This window comes from Rutilus rutilus, assembly GCF_951802725.1.
Source record: "Rutilus rutilus genome assembly, chromosome: 1".
In the NCBI taxonomy this organism is placed as follows: domain Eukaryota; kingdom Metazoa; phylum Chordata; class Actinopteri; order Cypriniformes; family Leuciscidae; genus Rutilus; species Rutilus rutilus.
In genome coordinates, this window is record NC_140209.1 from 72,986,818 (window position 1) to 73,010,046 (window position 23,229).

General features: G+C 36.2%; 1 protein-coding gene and 1 long non-coding RNA gene across 2 annotated transcripts in view; one reads left to right on the top strand and one right to left on the bottom strand.

Annotated features, from left to right (window-relative positions):
• Positions 1-23,229, top strand: part of LOC311305794 (uncharacterized protein) — a 1,216,100-nt gene that overhangs the window by 995,752 nt on the left and 197,119 nt on the right. The window lies entirely within an intron of this gene.
• LOC311306077 lies at positions 20,476-22,110 on the bottom strand. Its single transcript, XR_014630132.1, has 3 exons — positions 21,433-22,110; positions 21,143-21,310; positions 20,476-20,946 (listed from the first exon to the last, which is right to left on the bottom strand). It is a non-coding gene; the product is annotated as an uncharacterized lncRNA (long non-coding RNA).

Below are 23,229 nucleotides of genomic sequence, written 5' to 3' on the forward strand. Positions count from 1 at the left end.
TATTATATAGTCTGTATACCTATGACTGTATTGCAAAATATCCCACAAATAGTATTGTGAAATTTGCAGACGATACTACTGTGGTAGGACTCATTGACAGCAATAATGAAACTGCCTATAGGGATGAGGTGAGAAATTTGATCATGTGGTGCCAAAGAAATAATCTGTCCCTGAATGTGGGGAAAACTAAGGAGGTCATCATAGATTTTAGAAGAAATAAACCCACACATACACCTGTCTACATTAATAACTCTGCAGTTGAAATTGTTAATTCTTTTAAGTTTTTAGGCATTCATATTTCAGACTCCCTTTCATGGTCTTTCCACATCACCTGTGCCATTAAGAAGGCACACCAGAGGCTTTATTTCTTGAGGTGTCTTAAGAAATATGGTATGTCACTTAACATTTTAAAAAGATTTTACCGTTGTACAATTGAGAGTATACTGACAGGTAATATTACTGTGTGGTTTGGAAGGGCTACTTCAAGTGAATTGAATCTTTTGACAAAGGTGGTTAAAACTGCATCAAAAATTATTGGGGCTCCATTGGAATCATTACAGGATATTTATTGGAAACGCAGCACTGGGAAGGCACTGAGTATTATACAGGATGTTAGTCATCCGGCACACAGTCTCTTCTCCCAACTCCCATCAGGGAGACGTTGGCAGAGCATCCCAACACGTACGTCACGTTTTAGGGACAGTTTTTATCCACAGGCTGTAAGGCTGCTGAACGATAGTGTAAGAGGAAGGAGGGCTGAGGTTTGAGCGTATGTTTTTAGATTTATTTTTTATTCTATTCTATTCTATCTTATTTTTGACTGGTGCTGAGAGAGTGCTAAGGCACATTGTATTTCATTGCTGTGGTACTCTGTACGAATATGCATATGACAATAAAACTGAAACTTGAAACTACTATAGGAGGAACGCATTGCATTCATATTCTGGGTTCATCTGCTTATCATAGTATGGTTTCTTAATAAAGTGTGTATTGTGTACATTAAGCCATGTTAAAGTGCCTTTTAAGCGTTTTAAAAGCTTTTTTCACGTTAAGCATTTTAGAATGTCCCGTGGAAAACCAACTTGTTAACGTTGGCCGGCAGAAGTGCGATCATGGTTTTCCTGATGCTAAATCCAGCCTTGGAGAATATCCTTTCTGATGGTGTACATCCACACTTTAGATTTTCTTATCCCAGACATTGTTAAAGATTTAAATCCTTGCCGCCAAGACGCTCCTCTGTCGGTCACGGATTGAAAGTTAAACTTAAATCTGTCGCGGGGTGTTTGGATTTATTCACGCAAGTTAAAAAATATTTATTAAAAGCTTCTTTCTTTGCACATTTTTATATACAGCATTATCATAATAGGCTGAATATTAACATATTGACAGAAAACTGGTAGTTCTATGTGAAATCAGACATTGAGCGCCCTCATATAGCCAAAGTGGCATGATCCTCGTTTCATAACACCTCTGCGAAGATTCGACTGTGAGATCAGTCGAATCAGGCTCCTCCAATCGAAGCATTGAATCTTCGACTATTCGGGGTCACCCCTAATATATACAGTATATACTTTTTTTTTTTCATCAATCTCTTTATTAAATTTTGAACATGAAATAAGAACAAACAAAGTTCCCCTTCACATACAAAGAAAAAAAAATACAAAAACATAAACATCAAGAATCAACAAAAATAAACGACAAACAACATAGTAACAATGAAGGAAAAAACAACAACAAAAAAACACATTAACTAATAGCTGTGAGTGACGGTCCAAGAACTACTGCCCAGTCATTTGCAGCAAAAAACGTGGGACACTGAGTTTACTCAGGATTGTCTGGGAAGGTCAACTTCCCAACATATTCAAAAAAAGGGGATATATAATTTTTAACCACAAATGCCTGTCTTGTACCATCTCTGAGATGTGCCACGTATTACATCATCACGTATTACATCAGGTCACGCGTCACGTCATCAAAAAATGTGTTTTGGGGTTTCATGACCCTTTAAAAATGAGATGAAATGAATGTGTAAATATGAATACATCAACAATTTCAACCTTTGTTTTGTTACAGTGTTGGTAGAATATTTAAATGAACAATGTGTAGTCTTTCTCCATGTTACCTTTACCTTGATATCCCTGTTTATTTGTCAGCAAAAGTCTGCTGGATGAAGATGAACACGTTAGTTGATCATCATAGATCTGAGTCATTTTCTCTTTCTGTCTTCAGTCTGTATGAATGCAGTATTACAGAGAAACAGAGTCTCATCCTGACTTCAGCTCTGAAATCAAACCCGTCACACCTGAGAGAGCTGGACCTGAGCGAGAATAAACTAGGAGACTCTGGAGTGAAAAACCTCAGTGATCTACTGATGAACCCACAACTCAAGCTGGAGAAACTACAGTTAGTATCATTATACTGTACAGCAATTACAGTGTGACTGAAGTTTATTTATTTGAAGACAGCAGGGCTTATGTTTCATTGTTTATAGCAGTGCACTTTCTGGGTTTCCCCTATAGAGATGGTAAGTCCCGCCCCTTCCCGCTAACCCCACTGGACCTCTAGGTTGAAAAATCGTCAATGCAAGTGAATGGGAGAAAATAATTATTTTCTGGTCCCGTTTGAATTTTGCCATGAATGTGAACATATGTTGTCTGTGAATTTTTTATATAATCTTTCGTGTAAAGAATGCTACAATTTAGCTGGTAGAAGTTTGATACGGTTAGACTTTGTGTGAGAGCACTTTGTGGACTACAACTCTTCCTTCGGTGCTTTCGACGCGAATCTGAAGAAAGAACAGCCGATTTGGTTTGAATGTTGACATTTGGGTACAAAACACACAGGCATCTCGATCTGTCTCCATATATTATCGCAGCATTAGCACCGTGATTTGACAAGTGGAGGGAAAATGTGTTATGGGGTGACGTCACATAGGCGACATGTAGTCTTTCTCGTTATGTCTTTTCCACAACTGCTAGCCAAAGAATCATTCAATATACTGTCAAACTCGTAACATGAGATTATATAAAAAATATATAAAAGATTTATATAAAATTATATAAAAAGATTATATAAAAAATTCACAGACAACATATGTTCACATTCATGGCACAATTCAAACGGGATCAGAAAATAATTATTTTCTCCCATTCACTTGAATTGACGATTTTTCAACCTAGAGGTCCACTTGGGGTTTTACGGATGGGCGGGACTTACCAGCTCTATTGCTCACAGGGGGTTAAAGTGGGATGTGAGTGTGCTGTACGGACTTTTATTCTGGCTGTACTGAAGACGAAGCGGTTTGACCAATCAGATGAAAGGGGCGTTTCAGCGCCGCCCACATGTGCAAACGAAATATCAAAGCCATAAACCGATTTGTAAACCACAAACGAAAAATTAGAAATCGAGCCGAAATCTAATTTTCCATTTATTAAACTAAACGAAACACCGAATAAACGATCCGTCTTTTCATTTCTCGTTATTCCATTCCACACAGGAAATGAAACGATCAGATGATACAGAATCCGTGTATCATTCGTTCAGTCGTTTTATTATTTTATATTGAAAGTAGAAAAATTAGAAAACAGTTCCTTTTTCGATTTTCATTTTTTCCAAAACAACGAAAAACAAGAATTCAGCTTGATTTTTCGTTTTTCGTTCTGAGGTAGAAAAATGTATAAACAGCTGGAATATTCGAATTTTACACGTGGGCGGGAATGAAACGCCCCTTTCCTTTGATTTGTCAGCCGAAGATCAAACTATCCGGTCATCAGTTCTTCCTCAGTTCTGCACTGCAGAATAAGAGTCCTCGCGTTGTGATTCTTAACGCGTTTATTGCAACTACATTTCATCTTTTTTTTTCATCAAATAACCAGACTAAATTGGCTCGACACAACCCGTACTGGGAAAAACACTAGACAGGGCTTTCTTCTGTGTAGACCAGGAGTTCTCAAGTGCCAGGGGTTTGCTATTTTCCTATTTCCGAACTGTAAAGTCACGTTTAAAAAAAAAAAAAAAAAATTGATCATGAACCACGCTGTGTTTTATTCTTAAGTGACTATATAATGCATTTTACTTCAAATAATCTAAATGTTGACTTTGAAAAGTAGGTAAGGCTATTCACTCTATTTTGGTTTATTTTTGGTGTGCGCCAGAAAGATGTTCAAGGAGGACTGAGACGCGCTAAAGCAGCGCATCAAATTGTTTTCTTTATTTTCCAAAGGCTTGCTGTTATTCCAAACTCATTTCCCTTGCTGTGAAGATGCTGATTTAGCCTATACGTGTATTGGGACTCGTCTTAAGTATAAAGCCTTCTTTACATTACTAGTTAGCATCCAAATGTTACATTGCAAATATGGAAACTTTGGACCGAATGAGAGATGCGCGAAACCAACGTCGGTACAGTTTCAGTTTCGATTCAAATAAATTCGTTTAGGCTTGGCGTTTAAAATTGGCTAAATGTTGTTTATAATAAAGGACAAAATAGGCTATTTTTATAAGCTATTAGGCTATATTTTTATTATACGTGGCTACTTATTTTTCATTCTTGTTGTTTTCTGAATAGGCCTATACCATTCATTTAAGGATTTGACATAGGCAAGGGGAAGTAAAATACGCATAGACATAGCCTATATGTGTTATTAATAGTGTTTATAATGTTAATGTTGCATTTTATTTACCGATCTTTTACACTATTTCTGAATAGGCTAATAATAAAATGCATTTGTTTCCCTCTCAACATGACACGGTGCGCTGCGATACAAGCGCACATCTTTGAGATATAAATTAATACATTTTAATAAAACACAAGGCCTACATCATAAAACTCAGAAGAGTATGTATTTTAATATCTCTGTTGTTCTCTGTTCTCCGGTTGTTAGATAGTCAGTCTGAATGTCATGCGTTTACGTTAATATAGACAATATTATATTGTCAATGCATTATTCTTTTCTTTTTGTATTAGTGTTAAAAATATTAAATTTACAACTAATTATATTGATTTATATCTTCATTTATTATTTAAAAAAAAATTACTGGGCGAGGGCGACCATGTAGGCTAACAGCCGTCATTTAGGCTACCTGCATACCCAGCTGATGCAAAGCGTAGGTGAATTTATATCTACACAGAAGAAAGCCCTGTCTAGTGTTTTTCCCAGTACGGGTTGTGTCGAGCCATGTTAGTCTGGTTATTTGATGAAAAAAAAGATGAAATGTAGTTGCAATAAACACGTTAAGAATCACAACGCGAGGACTCTTATTCTGCAGTGCAGAACTGAGGAAGAACTGATGACGGGACAGTTTGATCTTTGGCTGACAAATCAAAGGAAAGGGGCGTTTCATTCCCGGCAACGTGTAAAATTCGAATATTCCAGCTGTTTATACATTTTTCTACCTCAGAACGAAAAACGAAAAATCAAGCTGAATTCTTGTTTTTCGTTTTTTGGGAAAAAATTAAAATCGAAAAAGGAACTGTTTTCTCATTTTTCTACTTTCAATATTAAATAAAAAAACGACTGAACGAATGATACACGGATTTACACGGACCGTGTCGTGTGTTCATTCGTTTTTTGATTTAATATTGAAAGTAGAAAAACGAGAAAACACTTCCTTTTTCATCTTTTTATTTTTTCAAACAAACTAAAAACAAGTATTCAGCTTGATTTTTCACTTTTCGTTCTCAGGTAGAAACATTTATAAACAGCTTGAATATTTGATTTCTACACGTAGGCGGGAATGAAACGCTCCTTTCCTTTGATTTGTCAGCCGAAGATCAAACTGTCCCGTCATCAGTTCTTCCTCAGCTCCGCTCAGCAGAATAAAAGTCCTCCGCTGCTGCAGTTGTACGGATTCTGAACGCGTTTATTGCAACTACTACATTTCATCTTTTTCTCATCAAACACCCAGACTAATGGCTCGACACGACCCGCACCGGGGAAGAGCCTCGACAGGGCTTTCTTATGAGGCTTTCAGTTCTCAAGTGCCAGGGGGTCCGTGAAATAATTTACTATAACCTACTGTATTTTCCGGACTGTAAACTAAAGTCACGTTTTTATAATTTATTCCAGAGTGACCTAGGCCTTTACAATGCATTTAACTTAGTTCACATAATCTAAATGTTGACTTTCAAAAGTAGGCGGGCCAAGAAGACTATTCGCTGTATTTTGGTTTATATATATACAGTATATACTTTTTTTTTTCATCAATCTCTTTATTAAATTTTGAACACGAAATAAGAACAAACAAAGTTCCCCTTCACATACAAAGAAAAAAACAAAACAAAAACATAAACACCAAGAATCAACAAAAATAAACGACAAACAACATAGTAACAATGAAGGAAAAAAACTAACAAAAAAAACACATTAACTAATAGCTGTGAGTGACGGTCCAAGAACTACTGCCCAGTCATTTGCGGGCAAAAAACGTGGGACACTAAGTTTACTCAGGATTGTCTGGGAAGGTCAACTTCCCAACATATTCAAAAAAAGGGGGTATATATATATATATATATATCACTGATTCTTGAGAGTCGGGACAAAACATGTCCCACATAGAAAAGTCTAATTTATAGCAAAAATTAAGAAATTCATCATGATTGACATACTTACAAAGTTAAATCTAAAGGAATTCTATATACCTATCTGATTTTTAGAATAAACCTTTTTATCTTTTTGGGGAAAATTTGTTTAAATGTATGGTCTGTGGTTAGAAGGTCCATGTTATTGCACTTGTCCTCAGCAAGAGGTCACAATATTAACCATCCCAAAAAACTTTTAAAAAGCTCTACAATTATGAAAACATATATATCAAATAAAAAATAAGGGGTATAAATATAAAAAAAACAATGCATGGAGTGAACATCAAACAATATTTTCTATAAAAATCTGCCTATTAAAGTTGTGTCCTCAGTTTCTGTCAACTCCGTCAGATTTTTTCATAAAGCTCTTTAAATCAGGAAATAGCATGGTCAGCTATATCCCTGAGGACCCCTTTTCATCTCCCTGCCTGTGGTGAATGCAGCACTACCACACATTCTCTGGTACATTTTACATTTTTTTATATTTTAGACAAACAATGTCAATATTCCTATGGTCACAGCTGCACCATGTCAATACCATCTTTCTGTTAAGATACTTTTTTTTAAACCATAGTGGATTGAATTTAAGCATTTTAGTGAGGTTATTGGGACATCTAGCAACTGAGGATAAACTACCTAGCTGCAGTGTACAATACATGTTTTGGCAGGAAAATACATGCCCTTACGTCAACTCCGTCAGACGTCAACTCCGTCAGGTTCTATGTCTGACGGAGTTGACCTGTAAGCTGACGGAGTTGACAAATCCACCAATAACCTCTTAATGTGCGAATATAATATTATTTGTGAATATAGTGAAGGGTTAAACTGTTATTTCAGGGTTTTATTTACACATAAATGCACATACATAGCATGCATTACATTATTTAACCGTACGCATCTGACTTGTAGAGAACGGGCAGGCAGTGGTCTGCTTATTATTGTGTAACGTGTAACTTTGCCAGCACTTTAATATATTTATATATGTAGAGACAGAGATAGAGAAATGAGAAGCCAGTGTAGGGCTGGGCGATATGGCCCAAAAAAAATATCCCGATAATTTTTTTTAATATCAGTCGATATCGATAATTATCACGATAAATGTCAAATCTTTATTTCTTTAAAGTTTAAAGGCAGATTTTTGCTCCTAAGTGAAAGATGTAGAAAACAGAGTGTTAATTGTGGTTTTAAACTACTCTTTATTGTCAGAACATATCATGAAAAACAGGTGAACATTTCACAAATCTGAGGTAAAACATTCAAACATTTTTTGTCAACACCGTCAGTTTTTCCGTCAACACCGTCAGTTTTTCATCAACACCGTCAGATCTTCGTATGTTTTTGTAAAAATTTTTAGGGAAAAAAATATTCTTCCTTCAGTTTATGTTGTTTTTGTAATAAAGGACCATCTGATCTACATCCTCTTATGTTTTATTTATTTAAGGAATTTGTTTTTACATTATTGAAATTAAAATCAAAGTTTGAAAATGCAAATATTTAGAAATCTGAGTTTTCAGAAGAGTGTGAAATCACAACTTAAGTTTATATATTGTATTTTTTTTACATATCAGAGTAACTAAACACTATTACAATATACTTCAGAACTTTAGATTCTTGTTTGATTTGAAGAATTAAAATTGTATACTTTTTAGTGTGTCTGACGGAGTTGACACAAATCCAGTTCTGAAGGGAAACATGTTTATTTGTTAAAAATGTGTTTTTATTTAGAACCTGTTCCTTTACATGGTTAAATAGCTAAGACCTTTCTCTGCAGAAACATATAACTCTAATTGATATAGTGTGTATTTTTTTTAAAAGTTTTTTAAAACGTGTTTTGTCCCGACTCTCAAGAATCAGTGATATATATATATATATATATATATGTGTGTGACCAGTCACGGAAAGTAGGGACACAAGTCGGTTCTGGGGCATTTTGAGTTATTCACATATTCTGAAAGTGTAGTATTCAAGCTTTCCAACGATGTGTAACACATGGAAATCTGATAATATTTGGAGAAGTTGTGACCATTTGAAGGTAGGCACTCAAAAAAACTGAAATGGTAGAAATCTGCTTCTAAAGATTGGCAAGTTCTCACCCTCCTGGGAATGACAATAGGGCTCATTTACATCTCATTTAGATAAGTCATACCCCCTGTAAAGCTCCCCCGTCTCCCCCTCCCCCCTGAATGTACCAATTCTACAAATTCTCTAAATAAAACATCTCCAGTTAACTGGCAGAGCATTCATTTCGTTCGTTTTTTAAATAAGATACTAGCGCTGAAATGTGTTTTTTTAATCAAGTGATCAAAGTGCTCGTTGCCGTGGCGCAGATACAGTGTTTACTCGTGTGGCTCGCGCACACACTTCATTGTCTTCACTCGACACGCGCTTCAATCCGTTGCGTTGCGGATACTCTCTATTCGTTCTGTTGAAATAACAAAATAATTCAAACGTTTGCGTGTCCCTGCTTTATATACAACCACTGATGAACATAATCGTTTTGATGAGAGAAAAAAAACTATACGAGAAAAAAAAAAAAAAAAAACCTATACAAGGGCGGATTCGAACTCAACCTCTGACACGGCTGGCGAAAGTTCTACCACTGTACCATTCATACACAAGTTAATTATATAGGCGGATCTATGCATTGGCACTGACAACATGTATTAGGCTACATCTCATTAAACGACAAATTAAACCCCATGTAACCTACTATTTAAATCGATTGCTGGACATCATAATGTTATTGGCGTCCATCTTCACTGAATTTTGAAATCAGATAGAGCCGGCCAGAGCGCTGCATAATAAGTAGCCACGCCGCCTTATTCAGTATGGAAATACACACCGACAATGACACGCCCCTACTGCGTGCTAGAATCTCCGAAAAACAAGCCGATTTCAAACTCAAAATGTACGCTTTTAAATATACCAATACTGCTATCTCAAACATGGAGAGGCTTCTTCGTGATCTCAACTAACAGATTCTGCAAAAAAAACGAAAATCACCAATTTTGAAAAAAAAAAAAAACGCTTCTTTCTCATTTTGCTCAAAAGTTGTCCTGCCGACTTGTGTCTCTGGTTTCCGTGACGGGTCACATATATAAATATAAATATATCTTTTTAACCACAAATGCCCGTCTTGTACCATCTCTGAGATGTGCCACGTATTACATCATCACGTTGGAAAGGTCACGCGTCACATCATCAAAAAATGTGTTTTGGGGTTTCATGACCCTTTAAAAATGAAATGAAATGAATGTGTAAACATAAATACATCAACAATTTCAACCTTTGTATTGTTACAGTGTTGGTAGTATATTTACATGAACAATGTGTAGTCTTTCTCCATGTTACCTTTACCTTGATATCCCTGTTTATTTGTCAGCAAAAGTCTGCTGGATGAAGATGAACACGTTAGTTGATCATCATAGATCTGAGTCATTTTCTCTTTCTGTCTTCAGTCTGTATGAATGCAGTATTACAGAGAAACAGAGTCTCATCCTGACTTCAGCTCTGAAATCAAACCCGTCACACCTGAGAGAGCTGAAACTGAGCTGGAATAAACTAGGAGACTCTGGAGTGAAAAACCTCAGTGATCTACTGATGAACCCACAACTCAAGCTGGAGAAACTACAGTTAGTATCATTATACTGTACAGCAATTACAGTGTGACTGAAGTTTATTTATTTGAAGACAGCAGGGCTTATGTTTCATTGTGTATAGCAGTGCACTTTCTGGGTTTTTAAACTAAAACACTTTATTCTCAATATCTCACAGTGAGTCTGAGTTCACATTATATTTGTGTAATATTCTTCACATTCATGATTTGTTTGTAAGATAATCTCTCTTCCTCTGTTTGTGTCTTTCTAGTCTACGGGACTGTGGCATTACAGATGTTTCTTCTCTAACTCAGTCTTTGACTAACTCAAAAGCACTGCAGTTTCTAAAAGAGCTTGATCTGAGATTCAATAAGATAGGAGACTCACAGCAGCGACTCAGAGACGAGCTACGAGACTCAAACTGTGTCCTGAGGTGAGGAAACATCACTGAGATATTAAAGAGATCTTCATTTACCTCTGATATGTGAACAAACCTTTCAAACATTCGTGAAAGGAAATTATCATTAAGCTTTATTGCAACAAAGGGTTTGTGTGAGAACAAAATGTGAAGTTATTGAAATGTTTAACACAAAGGAGGAACGAGAACAAAAGCTCACTGTCACAGCTTTATACAATGTCGTAGAAATTTTAAACTGTATATTAAACTAACCATGTTTCTATCATCTAACCTTATTTAACATCTAACATCTGAACAGGATGTACTGTACGAAACCAATGGAAAACTCGTATCTTTGAGTGTGTGCATATGTGTGTAAAAATAACATAGTTTGGGAAATGAAACTAGACAGTCTGTTAGAATCTTGTGATTAACAGATGAAGTCATCATTAAAACAAAGTTTGCTTTACCTAGTAACAGAGGGGTTTGCATATTAAGAACCAATCAAATAATGGGGAAATTATGTAATGCAGCCTGACATTTATGCCATACCTCGATTCTATAAAAACTGTTGTATCTGTGTTTTACGGTGGGATTTCTCAATGGAATTTGTCTGAGATCCTCCGGCCTTGATTCTTCTTGGGAGAGTTTCTCTGAGAACTGCTCGAAGACTCTCCCGGCCGTTATTAAAGCATTTAAAGGACATTTGCTGAAAGTCTGTCTGTTAATTTCTGCTTAAACTGGTCAGTTTAGGGAAGCAAGTTAGTTAGAAACTCGGCCAGTTGTCGACGGAAGACACAAAGAGCTGGAGTATAAAGGTTATTAAGTGTCGATTGTAGACGCAACAGTTTTATTTATTAAGTGTCGATTTGTAGACGCTAGATAGTCGGGATTTAGGAAAAAATCCACTACAACATCAACACCTGCTTTATTAACAGTAGAAGTGAATCATTTCAGTGTGAAAACAGACTTGGTCAGATTGTAGGAAAACGCTGCACTCCTGCTAAAATCAGTGCAGTTCCAGCTTCAGCTCACAGCCTCCAGCTCACATGAGGAATGTCTCTGTCTCTAGTGTGTTTTTACTGTGACAACTTTACACTTACTTTACTCTCAGTTATTTACTAAGATCCTACAAACTTGTTTAAACTAGAGGACAAACGGCTTTAACTAAAGGTTTGTGTTTGAACTCAAAATAACATTTGTATTTGCTCCCTGTGGTTTATTCCATACGCCGTACACTCATTAGTTTCTCCTTTACAGAGACTCAATAGGAGTCGCACCGACACACACTCACACACACACACACACACACACACACACACACACACACACATGATTCATGCTTTACATCTATTATATTTAAAAACACAAATATCTATCCAAGATCATGTATTGTCAGTAATTAATCTGATTACAGGAATTCAATTTAACTTATTTTTACAAAAAAAAAAAAAAAAAAGTTATTGAAATATAATAATTTGCACTTTGTTCCACTGAACTCTGATTGTTTTCTCTTCTGTTCCACTTTACAGAGTATATTAAGATCGATCACCAAACATCCCTGATAAAGATCGATCACCAAACTCTGATGGATGTGTTATATCGTAGTGTGAAATGATCATGAGAGGAGCAGAAACCATCAGCTGATCCACAGAAGAGTCTCACTACTGTCTATGAGGAGAAATACATGTGTAAAGGTGGAAGAGACTCAGACTTCACAGTTAAATAAAGCAGCGTGTGTGTTAGCATGCGTTTTAGAAACGTGATATTGAATGATCAATGTTGGTTTAGTATGAATAATAATAATTTATAATAATTAATATAATAATTCATTATTATAAATATCTATTTAGTTTTGTGTGAAATCCAAGTTGTGGAATTGGGAATATATTGTTGATTCTGATTTGTATATTTCATTGATATTTTATGTGAAGTTGTACATGTCTTATATAAAAAAAATAAAAGATTTAAAAAAAATTTTTTTTGTAAAATCTATGTTTTGGAATACATTTGTGACTCTGATCTGTTATATATTTATATATATATATATATATATATATATATATATATATATATATATATATATATATATATATATATATATTGTTTTATATTATGTTGTGTTACATTTTTTTCTCTTTTGTGACTATTCTACATGACGTAATCAGGTGATTGTCACATGACTAACTGTTGTGTAAAAGGACTGTGAGTGTGTTTGCTACACCCTGGCTGTGTTCGAAACCGCATATTCACTGAGTAGGCACTTAATTTCAATAAGTACTTGCTTAACGAGCGCTAAAAGAGTAGGTACTATATAGCCTGATCGCGTTAAGTATGAATGCGAGCCGTACATCATCCGCCATGTTGAGGTTATCATGTGACCTACAACGTTATCACAAGCACAACAACTTAAAAGATATGATCAACAGCTTTAATTAATCTGTAAATATCCTGATATTGATGAAACTTGCTCATTTTGTCGTTTTGTTGAAGAATCAAGTGGCCATTTAGTTTGTGATTGTAATTTAACCAATACATTTAGGGTTGATTTAAGTTCTTATATTTTAACCCTATAATGTGACCCACAGTTTTATCCTTAAGGATGTTATTTTTTATTATAAAAACCCAAAATCGTCATCTCTTGAATATGTTGTTAATTTCTTTATTTTATATGCAAAATGTTTCACCCACAAGCAAAAGTGGCTTAAATCTCATTTATGTTTAACTCGTTTCATCCCTCAGGTTTATAAATAATAAACTTTTTTTTTTTTTTTTTTATGTATTATGATCAATTATTCAAATATATTTAACCTTGTAATTGTGCTTTTCCCCCTGTGTATATAATCTCATACTATGATGCAAACCCATGATATTTATGTTTTCTTATTTTGTTTAGTTTATTGTCATTATGATTGTTCATTGTTAAAGAACTGGAATCTTTCCCTGATCTTGTATGTAACTATAAGTTATGAGTGACAGGTGCACTTACACTTGATAACATCAGTAACTCGACAGCCTAGAGCAGTTCTCCTCAGTGTGTGTAATGTGTGTAATGTCTGCACAGAGACATTAGAGACACACAGAGACAGATTTTATACTCCAAAAATGTAAATATCCCTCCTTAAAAATAAAGATTACCCCAGAAAGAATTGCATTGCTAGCCCACCCCAACATTTACACACAATTATAATGATAAATGCTGACCAATACTTAATTATATTACTTTTTTAACTGAAAATTATATATTTCAGTAAAAGAAACAAAATGTCATTTGTTTTGTCATGTGACATACACAGCAAAATCCCTAGAGTTAAATTAACTCTGCTCAGAGAACATTTGGTCCCTCTCTACAGAGAGTTAAAATAACTCTGAAACAGAGTTAAAGTTAATGAGATACTTAAGTGATTAATTAAGTGATGATTGGGCATTAATGATGAACACCTGCTGTCAACAAGCAGAATCACTGAAGGAAAGAGAAACAAGAACAGAAAAAAGAGAAACACAAGAACTACAACTGACTTTCAGCCACAGATGAAATCAACTGAAGACAAAATAAGACATTAAATCTCTCAAGATCTCAGCAGAGGAGGATTAAACAACTCCACAAACAGCATTACCAGCTTCACTTATTACTGACCAGATTGACTTTATTTCTGTCATACATTTACAGAAGTTCGTATTGAGAATTAACAGAGGTTTAGATGTTGACGATTTATTGAAAATGGTTGGTCACCATAATGGTGATGAGTGTTTCCTTTAGTTGGGCAGTTTGACTCTTAGCTTATTTTTTTGTGAGTTTGTGTTTTTTGTAACAGTTTTTACCAAAACACGTAATTTGTTGCAAAGAATGCCAGACGCAAAGATGTTCAGGTGATCTAGTTTTCAACAACAAAAAGTAGAATGATGCACTTATATCATCACTGTCCAAAAGTGATAATTTGATGTTAATAGATTATATTCACTAACAATACTCTCTTGCCACAGATTGGACATTTTTAATTTTTTAAATACATAATAGGGGGATTTTTTTTTTTTCTAAGACACAGACATCAAGACTCAGCATATGAATCTCAACAATGGTGACATGTTTCATCCCGCAATGCATCCTGGGAGCCATGAGTTTTATACTATTGTGGCTCCCAGCCAGTGATGGGAATAACGGCGTTATAAATAAACGGCGTTACTAACGGCGTTATTTTTTTCAGTAACGAGTAATCAAACTAATTACTGATTCCTCTATTACAACGCCGTTACCGTTACTGTCCATAAAAATGCGGCGTTACTATAGTTGAGCTCACTGAAGCGGTTTTCATCCGAGTAGGCTCTCTCTCAGCCATAGGAGCTGCAAAGTTTTTTCTCTGGTGTGTGAGTGTTTATGAGGCGCCGGACTGGACAAAAGCGAGGCGAACGCTGCGAGCGCGCTCGACAGTGCGCGAGAGAGACCGAGTGTGTCCGAGAACGCGTTTGACAGTGCGCGGCAGAGACCGAATGTGTCCGAGAACGCGCTCGACAGTGCGCGAGAGAGACCGAATGTGTCCGAGCATAAATACTTTTTTTATAAATAGATTACACATTTCAGCATTAGAATAATATATGTAGCATATTGGTATCATATGCAATGTTTTAATTAGTTTATATAACATAAACTCCAAAATAACCTGCAGGGAACGTTCAAACATATATGTTTGACGTTGTGAACACGTGCGTCAAACATGACTAGAATTTGGCTAAAATAAATAACCTCTGATGATGACGTTCTCTGTAGGTTATAAAAATAAACCCACAAAAGATTATATTGTATTATTATTATTTATGTTGATACATTGTTCAGTATTATATTGAGAGCACTTTTTGTTAAACTTACTATTGTGAGGAAGAAAATACTTCAAGTAGGCTATGAATGTCTACCAGTTGTAAAGGTGTGTGAGTTTTATCATTTTAATTATATGCACTAGTGTATGTGTATGAATATTTTTATAAGGCTACTATTTATTTATTTTTGGTACATTTCTTAAGAAGCATGATTTATTTTAGACTTATTTGTTGGCCAGTTGTGGTCTGTGCAATAAATATTAAAAGTTCTAAACCATCTATTATTTTGTTGTTCCACTAATGATAATATTTTAATATTTAAGTTAATCGGTGTCTCTCACATTGTCCCACAGCAACATTAAAATAGTGTAGATTAGTGTACAATGTTTAATAATAATAATAAGATGTTCTATTTAGTGTCCATTTCATTCATTTAACATTTCATATTGGGGGTATCCAAGAAATTTCTTATATTAATTTTTTTTTTTTTTTTTTTAAGTAACGCAATAGTTACTTTCCCTAGTAATTAGTTACTTTTGTAATGATGTAATTCAGTTACTAACGCAGTTACTTTTTGTGAGAAGTAACTAGTAACTATAACTAATTACTTTTTTTAAGTAACTTACCCAACACTGCTCCCAGCATGCATTGCAGCATGAAACATGTCACCATTGTTGAGATTCATATGCTGATTCTTGATGTGTTTGTCAAAAAAAAAAAAAAAAATCCCTATAATGTATTTTAAAAATCTAAATTCAGAATGTCCGATCTGTGGCTAGAGAGTATTGTTAGTGAATATAATCTATTAACATCAAATGATCACTTTTAGACAGTCATGACATAAGTGCATGTTTTTACTATATGTTGTTAAAAACTATTTCACCTGATCATCTTTGTTTTTGGTTTTCTTTGTAACAAATTACGTGTTTTGGCAAAAACTGTTACATAAACCACAAACTTGCAAAAAGAGTCAAACTGCCCAACTAAAGGAAACACTCATCACCATAATGGTGATCATACATTTTCAATAAATCGTCAACATCTAAACCTTTGTTAATTCTCAATAAGACCTTCTGTAGACGTCTGACAGAAATAAAGTCAGTCTGGGGTGCGTTTCCCGAAAGCATCGTTGGCCAACTATGGTCGCAAGTTCCCTCGTTACCATTAGAGTTCAATGGACATTGCGATGAACTTGCGACCATAGTTGGCCAACGATGCTTTCGGGAAACGCACCCCTGGTTAGTAATAAGTGAAGCTGGTAATGCTGTTTATGGAGTTGTTTAATCCTCCTCTGCTGAGAACTTGTTGACAACAGGTGTTCATCATTAATGCCCAATCATCACTTAATTAATCACTTAAGTATCTCATTAAGTTTAACTCTGATTCAGAGTTATTTTAACTCTCTTTAGAGAGGGACCAAATGTTCTCTGAACAGAGTTAATTTAACTCTGGGGATTTTGCTGTGTAGATATGCATAAATACACACTAAATAAATGCAGTGAACACACCTCAATTTTCAGTCTAGCAATGAATTAATGCATATATTAATGAAATAATTATATTTTATTTACTGACAAAAAGAAAAATGAATAAATGAGTAAAAGTGACCATCACAATAAACAAATGCATGTACAAGTCAACAACACACCAAACAAAGCTTTATTCAAACTTATTGTTCTAGCAATCACATATTTCCAGGCGGTGAACCCCACATCTCACTGCCATCTCAACACAGCGGTTCTCATTCTGTGTGTTTATTCTGATGAATCAGATGACCACCGTTCCCACCTTCACCTGTCTCTGCCGTCCATCATGTCCCTCATCACTGCAGTCAGACTCAACAACACACAGTCCTGTGAGTGAAGCATAGTAGAGCGAGTCTTTAACATGCTGAACACACACTGATGCTTTATAGAGTCTGTACTGAACCTGTGAGACTCAACAACACACACTCCTGTGAGAGAAGCATAGTAGAGCGAGTCTTTAACATGCTGAACACACACTGATGCTTTATAGAGTCTGAACTGAACCTGTGAGACTCAACATCACACACTCCTGTGAGAGAAGCATAGTAGTACTACAGACTGCATAGGTCATTTTATGAGGATGTCACTGAATGAACGACCGACTTAGATCGGGAGGTGAGGTAAACCAACAGACTGCATAGCCTGAAGACCCAGATAAGCAAATAATCATTTCTGTTTCTCATAATTTGGCCTTGCAATTTTCAGCTGGTTCAAACAGTTGAATGCACTAGTAGTTAGTCAGTTTAGTAGCCATGAAATTAAAAGTGAAAATTATAAATGTTTTACAGAATGTTGCAGTGCTTATTATAAATGAGTTATCCGTGCACAATATTCTAATTTTTTTATATTTTAATATGCCCTTGTAATCTTTAATCAAAAACGCTAACTCACCCCCTGCAATGCCCAACTTCCTACAATCCAATGGGACATTTTCACATATACAATATACTTGCTTTCATGCCAACTTTAATCACCACTCAAAATTAAAACGCTGTCGTCACTGAAGCACAAACACTGAAACAGGAGCACATAAACTAATAGGGATTCACTGGTTAGACGGATAGTATTCAGTACTTTAGATACATTTATCAATACATTTCTTAGAATATTTGTAGATTTCTTAACATGTCCTATACACTTACATGCTTGTTTTTGTTTCTCCCTGCAGATAAGTTGCGTGAGCTGCTAAAATCAAGATCAGTGGAAAAAGGTGATCATTGGACCATGGAAAGATGTTTGCAGATTACACTTGTAATAGTTGTAGTGTTTCTGTGAAAACCCTAAAAGGTTATGTACAACATCAAGGGCTACACAGAAATGAGGCACATTACCTATATGCATGTAGCATGGCAGGTTGTAAGTTACGCTTCAGAAATTACAACGCATTTAAATGTCATGTTTACCGTCATCATCGGCAGTCATCTTCTGGTCTCTGCAGGGACCCTTCACATGTGAAGTTACAAACCGTCAGAAACAGTTGATTGATCTTGCAGATCTTTTGGGTCACCTTAAATTTCACATTTCAAAAAGAGAGCAGGTGCATTGCCCCTTCAAAAACTGTGATCGCTCATTTTCACGTCCCACCTATCTAGAAAGCACAAATACTCTACAGCTTTGCATGTCTCTGGTGCATACTGTCTTCCTTCAGTTCCTAGTGAGTATCAGTTCTCTGTTACTGAAAGCCACTCAGGTGAAGGGGCAGATGACGATGGGCATGAGGAGGATATGCTGGACCCTGCACAAATGAAAAGTTTATACATGAGAAATCTGTCCATGTTTTTCATGAAGTTGCAGGCAAAGCACCTGATCCCTTCCTCAACAGTACAGTTAATCGTAGAAGAGATAAATAAGCTTAGTGGAGAGTGTGCCAGCAGTACACAAAGAATCAACTTAAAGTATCTCTTCAAGCAAAAACTAAACTCTCTGAGATAGAAATTGAAGATGCTTTGAAAACCCTATGGACATGGATATTCATGGATCATGCAGCTCTGCTCTTTCCACAAAGTACAAGAGAAAACAGTACTTTGAGGAAAACTTTCCATATGTGCATCCAAAATGCATTTTTGGGGGATTGATGAAAACAGAAAGGAGAGACATGCCCAATACATTCCCATAAAAGACACATTGACAGCACTCCTGAAAGATCCTGCTGTATGGGAAGAATGTTGTACATCTAGGAATGAGAGTACACCTCTCATTTTAAATGATGTGTGTGATGGATTGGTATTAGTTTAGACGAGTTAGGTGAAAAAAAAAAAAGGAAAGCAAGTCATTGTTAGCTAGCTGCTAATTGAATTCAATTGTATATGGTAGAAAATTAGACTATTAGTTAAAACAAACTTTTTAATGGTACTTTTTTATTCTACTTTTTGAAATTGATTATTTAAAAATAAATACAATACTTAATTTTCAATTTTCAAGAATGAAAATATGACCTCAAAATTAACATTCGCAAAATATTATTCCTTAAACATTAGAAAGGAAGACAATTTCAAACTCCATATGTGAAAGTACGTTTTATTTTGCAAAAGGAATAACAATTCAAACCTGATGCATTAATATGTCTGTAATGAGGTATGTTGTTATGGGAAGAAGGAGGCGGGAACCGGCGAACGTTCAACATATTTTAATAAAAATAAAACAACTACAAAATGAAAATAAAAGCCAGCAGCCCCTCACGGACGACTGCTGGCAACACACAACAGAAACAACACATCAAATAAAATCAGGCCTGTCCTCTCTCGCTCTTCACTGTCGTCGCTCCTCCTTTATGCCTCCGCTCCTCCGTGAGAGATGCGAGACCGGTGCGTCTCACAGGTGTGGCTCATCATAATCACGCCACCGGCCTCGCGCCGTCCTCCCACGGCCCTCGACCTCGTCCTGCTCGCCACAATGTCTAACTGCCATTACCTTTTGAGAACATAACCAAAATGTCACAATATCTAGACATTTTATAATAATGTATAATAATGCATTTAAAAGTTCCGGACGTTTTTACACTGTTGATGCCAGCATTATAACAGATCTCTGTATACATTAGAATGTAACTGTATTAGTCACAACAAATGAAAAGGACAGATAAGGTGTAGAAAACTAGTGCGTCCAGAGATGCAGGAAAAACTCTTTAACAAATAAATAATGTTTTTAAACGGCAATCTGGGTGCTAGTGGCTTTCAGTAACGCAATCCCAGTAAATACTAAGTGAACACAAAATCTGTGTTCTGGAAAATTTCTAAATTTGAGATAAGCATTACAATATAGACTGTAACAATATTAGTCACTCACAACAAGTGAAATAAAAGACAATAAACAGTCTCTTGTGTATCCAGAAATGCAGAACATATCTTAATAAGGTAAACAAAACAAAAATTAGACAGCAATCTGGGTGCTAGTGGCTTTCAGTAATGCAATCCCAATGAATACTAAAATGAAAATGCAATTCTCCACTTCACTGGGCAATTTCAAATCTTGAGCTCAGTGTTTAAAAGGGCAACTACAGTAGTCACAACAACTGAAAAGAACAGAAAATAAATTGTATAGAGCTCGTACATCCATTCCTCTTAGCTCTTTTTTTTTTTGACTCAGCAATCTGAGTGTTAGTGGCTTTGAGTCATCCAAGCCCAGTAAGACTTTTTGGATGAAGTTAAAGGTGTGGGTCAGCTCTTTGGGGTAGTTGAGATGTATTGCATATATCAAACCAAACCGTCAAAAGAAAAGCATCAGCCAACCTGGAAATGTCCCTTAGAACAATGTCACCTTCCAGCACAATAGCAATCCCAGCAGGGTCAAACTGAACAGTAGAACTCGAGTCTCCATTCACGATGCTGACAAGAGCTACAGCTGAATCTGCAATGTCTGGCTCATCCACCTCTTCAGTCTGAACTTCATGAGCATAATCAGATAAATAACATTAAAATTCAAATGAGATGTATAAAAACGTACATTCCACATCTTGAAAAACACAGAGTCATCTTCGCGCAAGTAGACAGGGAGGGCTCGAAGTGCAGCTGTACATCTGTTGTTAATATCGTAGTGATCCTGAAAAAAGACAGAACTGTCTTAGTGGTGCAAGAGAAAAGGAAAAATAGAGATAAAAGTACAGATGAAAGAGGGAAAGAAATTTAAAGCAAAAAAAAAAGTTCAAAGCCAGGTTTAAAAAATTAACAGATAGCAGTAAAATACTTGTGCACATTAACCAATTAACTTGTACTAAATGTAATTAACCAAATTTTACCATAAGATCATAGGCACTAAATATGCTTCTCAATGCTTCTGCTGCCTTGCCAGTGCGGGCAGCCTTCTGCCTGTAAACAGCACTCAGTCGAGGAGTATGGTTGTCCAGCTCTGCATAGAACTTGTTTTTCAAGCTGATATTAGTAATTCTGTGGAATTCTGCAGCAATCTGAAAGCAAGCATTCAAACAAATAACATACAAAAATGTTAAACAAGAAAACAAAAGTAACAGACACACATAAACACAAAAAAAATAATAATAATTTAACGGACAGCAACTGAGAAAATGACCTGAGATTCCAAACGAAGTGCAGGCCACTTTTCCAAAAAGTCCTTCACTGGTTGTGATGGGTTATCTACAACAATCTGTTTGCGACACAGCGCAAATGTACTTTGCATGAGTCTCTCTATCAGCCCAAGACTTCTCTCTGTCTTAGACACTTCCTCAACTATTTGCAATCTTTGTTGTTCCAAGCTTTCAGCACTCTCTCCTTTTGGAAACTTTGGTAGGTAGTTTAGCTCAGCTCGACGAGCTCTTTTGATGCTGGAATATTCTGGCTTCTCTTCCCCGAGTTAACAGCCACCTCGTCACCACCAGATCTGCTGAGTTTTGTGCGATAGTTGCCCATTTTAAACTTTAAACTTGCCTTCCAGCCATACCATCCACATTGACTTCCTGGTTCTGTGAGGCAGGGGTGCTTAGAAATAAGAGCCTCAGCTGCTTTAGCTACTTGTTTGTCGCTGGGGTAAGCCCTAAAGCTGTGCATTGCCTTGGCCATATTTTCTAGAATATCGTGTTTTTGGCCTTTTGTTAATTTTAAAATGTTCCACTGTTTTGATAGGCCTTATTTCCACCATTTAGGCTGTGCTCGACATCGTATGAAAATTGAGGAACTGGGAACACATCAGGCCAACTCTGCAGGCGTCCTGGGGCATTAAGCAGTATATCTGTGTCTGGAGTTGCAACTGAACCGGTGTAAGGCCCGTGAAATTGGTCCAATGGAGGTTTTCCAATAACACAGGGAAGGTCTCACGTGCTCTGTCCTTTCCTCATGCGAAGTATTGGTGGTTAAATTTGTAATACATTAATCATATGTATTTACTCGTTAATTCATCTGACTCCATAAATGAAAGGTTTTAATAATATCTGTGCCTCACTAAAAGTGAGCAAAGGTTTGACTATTCCTTTTAACCATTAAATGAACGATGTCAAGATCAGTTAGAATAATCACATGTAAGGATTTATTATGTCAGGTAAATGTATCATGCCAATTTCATAATCAATTCAAAGATAATCGATACAAAACATCAAATGCTCTGGAATAGAGAGAAGATGCAAACCCAACTTTAAGAAATACGTGAGGCTGAGAGATCTATCTCTCTCAGCCTCACGGACCGATCTGAAGTACAGAAAAGGCCCCGATCTCCCTGCTGCACCTCCTTAAATAGACAAACCTTTTCACCTGGAACCATGTGCTAACAATAGAAATTTGCATTCAGAGGTACACTGTAGCACCTCTTGGGGGTGTGTGACCATTTGCTTGAGAGATCAACCCCTCCTTGTATGCTAGTTATCCATAAACCTTCAAAAACCTTATTACCTTGTGTTTTACTTATTCTGAGATGAGAGAATTGTACCAGTCGCACTGTGACATTTTAAACGATACCAAACATGAATATACTCTGTGATAATCATTCACATTAAACTGTACATTTTCTTGGGTGAAATCAGGTAGTCACCTGAGCATGAGAGAGAGGGGGTGAGGGGAGAGGGAAGGAGATGCAGATTAGATGACTCGGGGGTGAGACTTTCGTCTCGATGGTGCATGAGAGCCAGTTCAAATGCTAATCTCCAGAGAGGTCCTTTTGTTCTCTCAGGGCCTGGTCACCCCCAAAACAGACCGTCTGGAATCTCCTAATTTATCAATTCTTACAGTTTTCCCTCCTTGACTCCGTGGGTCAAATTCAAATGAGCTCCTATGGAGTCACTGATAAACGTCTGTTGTCATTCTTGAGATGTCCACCCGAAAATTGTCTTTTCAATGTTAGCATCTGTAGAAGCTTGCAGAGGGCTGTGTTCCCCTGCAG